Source organism: Cydia strobilella, chromosome 5 (assembly GCF_947568885.1).
Source record: "Cydia strobilella chromosome 5, ilCydStro3.1, whole genome shotgun sequence".
In the NCBI taxonomy this organism is placed as follows: Eukaryota; Metazoa; Arthropoda; class Insecta; order Lepidoptera; family Tortricidae; genus Cydia; species Cydia strobilella.
Genome location: NC_086045.1, coordinates 4,144,841 through 4,151,990, shown reverse-complemented (window position 1 = coordinate 4,151,990; position 7,150 = coordinate 4,144,841). Strand labels below are relative to the sequence as shown.

General features: G+C 36.9%; 1 non-coding gene across 1 annotated transcript; it reads left to right on the top strand.

Moving 5' to 3' along the window:
- Positions 1 to 393: 393 nt before the first annotated feature.
- On the top strand, positions 394 to 465 carry Trnaa-ggc (transfer RNA alanine (anticodon GGC)). Its single transcript has one exon. It is a non-coding gene; the product is annotated as a tRNA-Ala (tRNA).
- The last annotated feature ends 6,685 nt before the right edge of the window (positions 466 to 7,150 follow it).

Below are 7,150 nucleotides of genomic sequence, written 5' to 3'. Positions count from 1 at the left end.
TAACTTAAGTAGACCTACCTGTACTTTTTATGACGCGGTCATGGCAGGAGCTGCCTTTAATTAGTTGATGTCAATTTACACAAAACCTTTACAAATTATACATTTATAAACCTTAAATGTTAATAAATTTTTCCTTTTTTTTATTGTGGGACGTACCACATTATTACAATCTATAAATTGTATATACAGATGTCAATCACAATCTCCACCCATCCATCCATCCATCCAGCCATCTCTCGCGCCGGCTTAATACAACCAAGTTGTGTGGTCGGGAGGTAAGTCATGCGCTAACGCATGTCCTCAGAGGTGATCAAGGTTGTGAACCTTAATATGCAGATGTCGCTAGTGACGTCGTCACAGTTGCAATGATTAAATTCGCGTTGATTGACGGATGGTCAGCTGGCGCAATTGGTAACGCATTGGACCGGCAATCCAAGGATGTGGGTTCGAGTCCCACGTTGACCAGAGTTTGATCATCGTTGATTTTTTCATTGTGATTGACATCTGTATATACAATTTATAGGTTTATAAACCTTCCTCTTGAATCACTCTATCTATAAAAAAAACCGCATCAAAATCCGCTGCGTAGTTTTAAAGATTTAAGCATACATAGGGACAGACAGCGGAAAGCGACTTTGTTTTATCCTATAAGTAAGAAGTGACCACCCGCCCCGGCTTCGCACGGGTAGTTTAACTAATTTACACAAAACCTTTACAAATTATACATATAAACCTTCCTCTTGAATCACTCTATCTATAAAAAAAACCGCATCAAAATCCGTTGCCTAGTTTTAAAGGTCTAAGCATACATAGGGACAGACGGACAGACAGCGTAAAGCGACTTTGTTTTATACTATGTAGAGATTAGACTTATGACTACATTCACTATGTAACTATTGGATTTTATGACGGTATTTAAGTAGTCATCCATATTTACCCCTATTAAAATATAAACTTTAATCTTTTACAACGTCCCTCAACATTATTTAGCTCGAAAGCTTTTAATATACTTACAATAAAAATACTATCTGTCTACCCGTGTCGCATACTTACCGGCCAACGAATATATTATAAAAAGGAATAAAGTCCTCCACAATTACACCATCACGCTATAACGATAAAATACCCATATCAAGTGTCATTACATTAGGGGAGACTAAGGAGAGTTGTGACAATTTTTACGTTAACTGGCATATCTCACCAACAAAGCGTAACATCGCTATGAAGTTTATATTAATGTGTAGCTCAGTTTTTGAGAAAATCTACGACCCCCCCCCCCCCGTGTCACAACTCTCCTAACACCGAGGTAGGTTGTGATACCCATTTATTTTGACTATTTAATGAATAAAAAATACCATTTCACCATTTTTTTACAAATTATTTGCAGATTTGGATCATTTTTACCAACCAAAACAATGTGTTATATTACAGTAGGTACTCTAGCGGATAATAATAAGTATTTTAATACGAAATTGTGACATCTTTTAGGACCAGCCGTAATAAAAATAATCTAAAATCTAATCCTTCTCAAAAATATAATATTCCAGCATGCCTTCGGTGCAAGTTTAGTGAGACTAGCCCTGGGGTTCATAAATTTGAAATCACTTCTCTTCTATTCAAGGCAACACAAGCAAACAGGTATATTTTCTGCTTTGTTTTCGTCGCTATCTACTTTTCTTTGCTTGAAACTAACTTTTCGTATTTCTTGACTAATACTATTGGCTGGTAGGGCCGCAATTTTATCCTTCATAGGTTTTTCTGTGGTGATCGCATCAAATTCAACATGTTGGCAATTGGGTCGGTTATTTTGTCTCTTTTGAATAGTTGATAATCATTTGAAACGAGAAATAATGTTTTAGAATTCGGCAGTACACCAAAATACCAAAAAAACTACCTACTTGATCAGCAAAATAAATTTAAATAGGTGAGTCGTGACAAGCTGTCACAACTCGCCTAGGTACCTACAGAAAATCACTAACTCGTTATAATAATAATTCATAATTGTCAAACAATGTGCAAACTCTATAAAACTAAGTCATATCTTGAAACTTGAAAAACCAAGGAATATAAGAAAAAATATTACAACAACGTAAACGTAATACTTTATGATAATATTGATACAATCAACATTTTTGGGGACAAGTTACTTTTCGCGTTTATTTGTACTCAAATTTTGTACACCCAACACCACTTTATATAGTTTATATGCACCGTTGGCAGGTACTACGTCAAAAAGCGCATTTCTGAAGGGGCTTAAGAGTGCTGGTTCCAGCTCCAGCTGACTAACAATCATAGTTTCCGAGAAATCTTTACTGTCACAATTCCCCTCTGTCACAACCCACCTTAGTCTCCCCTACCTATGAAACGCGAAATATTACGCCTTTATTTTTTTTAACTATAATAACGATATACGCATCACTATTTTGCGGCACGTCCCTAGCTACATTCCAATAGCCTAAATGCCTTTCGCTTCAACTCAACCAGTATTAACTTTTCATCATGTTACGTGGATTTTGTATGAAACTCTAGCTCACACTTAAACTGGCATTCAAGACTTCAAGAGGCGAATGTTCTTCTGCGCTCAATTACTAAAAATACCAGCATCGAATAAAAAAATGCCTCACGTCTCCGGCCAGTGTGTGTTGACGCATGCATCGATGGATAATTCCAATCAATTGAAAACCTTGTGGCCTTTTAATAAGGTTAACTTTAGCTTAATAGAACTAGGAGTTGCATAAAATTATATTAGCATGCACGATTACGCTGCGCTATTTTAGGATGGGACCGCAACAATAAGGTTTTATGGTTTTACGTAAAGCTTCATCGTCATTATTATGCTATGGAAATTGCGAGAATAAGTGGGGCTTTTAGTTAGGTAAGGTAATAAGCCAGTTAAGTACCTGTACCTGCCTGAATCGAGTTAAACTCGGCAATCTAAGGATATATTTTTATCATAATTGTGATAAAATAACCTTACATTCAAAATATTAGCTTGGATCTATATTAAAGCCTATTTAGCTCTACGATCCAAAAGTGTGACTGAAAGATAAGTCAAACTAGAGGATCGCATCTCGTTGTAATTGCTGCATTTATAAGTCAGATAAGTCAAACTAGAGGATTGCATCTCATTTTGATTGCTGTATTTATAAGTCAGATAAGTCAAACTAGAGGATCGCATCTCGTTTTGATTGCTGTATTTATAAGTCAGATAAGTCAAACTAGAGGATCGCATCTCGTTTTGATTGCTGTATTTATAAGTCAGATAAGTCAAACTAGAGGATTGCATCTCGTTTTGATTGCTGTATTTATAAGTCAGATAAGTCAAACTAGAGGATCGCATCTCGTTTTGATTGCTGTATTGTAAGTCAGATAAGTCAAACTAGAGGATTGCATCTCGTTGTAATTGCTGTATTTATGAGTCACGTCATTTGATAGTAATGGTACAAATAGCAATATATGAATATGCAAATCAATTACAAATCGATACATATTTTCCTTGTTATTTATATTTGGAACGTACTTCTAAATATAAAAACGAAAACTAGTATATTAAATCATAATCACGGAAAACTACCAATAGGTATATTGTCTTCGGTTACCGCGATAGTTACTCATGAAATAAAACTATGAAAACGGATTATATCGCGTATATTGAATTTATAATACCAATAGGTATATCAAAGAAGATATAGCGGCTCAGGGTGCCTAGCCAAGGTGACAGTCGCTTGCGCTACGACAACGAAACACTTTATGTCTGTGTCTCTCTATCATTCTTCCATGCGAGACAGTGACAGTCGCTTCGGAGCGTAAGCGATTGGCATGTTGGCTACGCACCCTAAAGTGCAAGTTGCGGAAAGGTTCCAAAAACTTGATAAAGTTCTTAGAAATTTTAGGAAAATTACATATAAAATAAAGGTAGCTTTCATTTTAGAAATCGAAAATGTCAACCCCCATGTAAAAATATGTCAAGTTTCCGAATTGTTTCCATAGGGTAATACCGCAATTTTGCAGTAGCCAGTATTTCGCGGTAGTAGGCGCGATATTTATAACGTTAAGCTAACATCGATAACAAACACTTCGATATTTAATTTCGTCAATCACTGGTTTTGCCAGCAAAAGCTCTATGTCTGAGTCTGACTATCAAAAACATACGATGTGTATAATGTAGTAGTAGTAGTAGTAGTAAATCACTTTATTGTACAAAACAAAAATTGATAACATGAAATTCATATAAATTTAGGTACAAAGGCGAGCTTATCCCTATAAGGGATTTCTTCCAGCTAACCTTAGAGTAAATGAGTGGAAAATTCGAATTAGATAGATAGACAAACTTACAGAACGTACAATAATATTTAAGAAGGAAAACTACAATATTAACGTCTACGAATAACTAAAATACATCAATTGCATTATGCAATAAAATAAATATGTACTAGCATACATAAATATATAGTACTAAATAAATATTAAATAAATATATATATATATATAATATATAAATAATATATATATATATTAGCACTCAACCAAATCACAGTTCGTGGGAAAGCCAAAGCTTTTTCAGATTAACTTTGAGTGATGCTACAGACCGGGACCGTTTGAGCGACAGGGGCAACTCGTTCCACAACTTCACCGCGCGCACTGTGAATGAATTTGCGTACGTTCGAGACTTATTCGAAGGGATAGCAAGCGTAAGATTAGCACTAGAACGTAAGCGGTGATCACTTCCTTCAGCCAGATAGTTAAATCTCTCGGTTAGGTAAGATGGGGAACAGGGGTTGAAGAGTATGTTGAAAAGCAACGACAGAACATGCACATCCCTGCGCTGGCGGATCGGTAACCACCCGAGCTGCTTACGAAAATTAGAAATGTGGTCGTATTTACGGAGGCCATACACATACCTGATACAGACATTTTGTAAGCGCTCAAGTTTATTCAGCAATTCCTCATTAAGATCCAAGAACGCAATGTCACCATAGTCTAGTAGAGGGAGCAAGAGAGAGCGGGCAAGAGTCAATTTGGTACGAAGAGGGAGGAAATTCTGAAGTCGTCGAAGAGAGTGTAGGGAACCAAAAATTTTTTTACTCACCTCAGCCACGTGGGGTTCCCAGGAAAGCGTCTGGTCCATGGTGACACCCAAATTTCGGACAGTAGAGGAAAAGGGGATTTTAGTCCCATCAAAAAAAATGTCAGGTATCACCATGTCTGAGAGCTTAGCTACATAGTAAGGGCCACCAATGACAATTGCCTGCGACTTCTGGGCATTAATCTTCAAACCGAATTTGCACGCCCAATCCCGTATGGACTCTAAATCAGAATTGATTTGAGTAATCATTGAAGCAAGATCATCTATATTAGCCGCTGCATAAATCTGTAGGTCGTCCGCGTAAAGATGGTATGTAACTCAAGATCGACAAAGAAAATCATACCTTATTTTTTCTGTTACAGGTAAAAATGGTTCCAGAACCAATACAACTATGAGATTGTGAAAACACAGACTGTGGATATAGGATCGTTGTATTATCAAAGAAATATATAATGGGATTAAGTCTATATGAGTAATATATAAGTAAGTAGTCAGTGAGAAATACAAACCTTGGGAATGATCTATCAGGGGAAACAGGTATGTGATTGGACTGATATTTAAATCAAATTATTTACCTTTTGCGAAATATTATAAAAACGAAATGTTAGAAGTAAAAGTTTATTTTAATCTACAAACAGACATACTTTCTTTTTTTGCCGTTATTGGTTATTAATTTTTGAGATTTTCATGATCACTCTCACACTTGCCAATTCGGTGCCGAGTCAGTTTGGACTTTAATCAAATGATACTGAATTGACATAAGTTTTTTGGTAAAAATTACATTTTTGGTCCAAACTGCTGACTCGCTGACTGTACTTTTCTTTCCACAGGCAACTAATACTCATGAATTTAGACAATTCTAAAAACCCCAAACACAATCAGGTTGCGTTGTTTTATCACAGAGTTCCTATGGCCACCTCCTGTCTTCATCATCAGATCAGCTCGATGGTACCATAATATTGAATTATCACCCGACTTACAATAAAAATATGCAAATTTTCAGCTTCATTGGAAGTCGGGAAGTGATGGGTCAAATTTAACTTGAATTATAAACCCGTACAATCATAGTTATATTACATAGTTACATACATACTTACATTACATCTAGGAGTATATAACCAAACGGAGTAGCCATTAACAGGCGTTCCCCTCTGTCGAAAGTAGTCGGCCAATGGTCATACACAATGTATGGAGGTATGAACTGACGTTTATCTAACATTGCTATTTTGACGTTACGTATACATTTGACATTCCCCTCCCCCGCAAAAATCGGCAGACTTTTTTGTACAGAAAACTACAGACGTGGCGTCTCCGTTAGTCCGTTTGGTTATACTATATCCTCATAATATAAAAACAGTTTGTGCACAAATACGCAATGGGGAGAAACGTAGGCACACTTTGCGGCGGTACTGTTAGTATGTAGTGTAATTATACTGTCAATCAAATATCACGCCTAATTAGCAGTATCATGTATCGTTTGATCTAATAACCCGAAGCCCTACAACGAGGTTGCGAACCCGCCCTCTAGGGCTTCGCTGCGGGGTTTACTTGTATTGTCTAGCCTCTATAAGCAAAGGGGCGTCCAATAACTACGTGAGGTGATCAGGGAGGGGGGAAGGGAGTCAAACCGAATATATGGGCCTCGGCAAATGCCTATCACGCAATTTGGTTTCTGGAAAAAACTATATCGTTTGATTTAATAACACTACCCCGCAGGCCCGCAACGAGTTTGCAGACTTGGCCGCTGTTTTACCACGGTGACAATTGTCACTTCACATTGACAATTCCAGGCCCAACAAGTAAGTTTTGACAATAGATACCATCGTTACTTATCGACCTTACTAATCTCTATAAGTACAAGCTATTATATGTCAAAAACCGACCAAGTGCGAGTCGGACTCGCGCACGAAAGGTACCAAATTATGCAAAAAACGGCAAAATAATCACGGTTGTTGTATGGGAGCCCCACTTAAATATTTATTTTATTCCATTTTTAGTACTTATGTTGTTATAGCGGCAACAGAAATACATCACCTGTGAAAATTTCAACTGTCTAGCTATCAC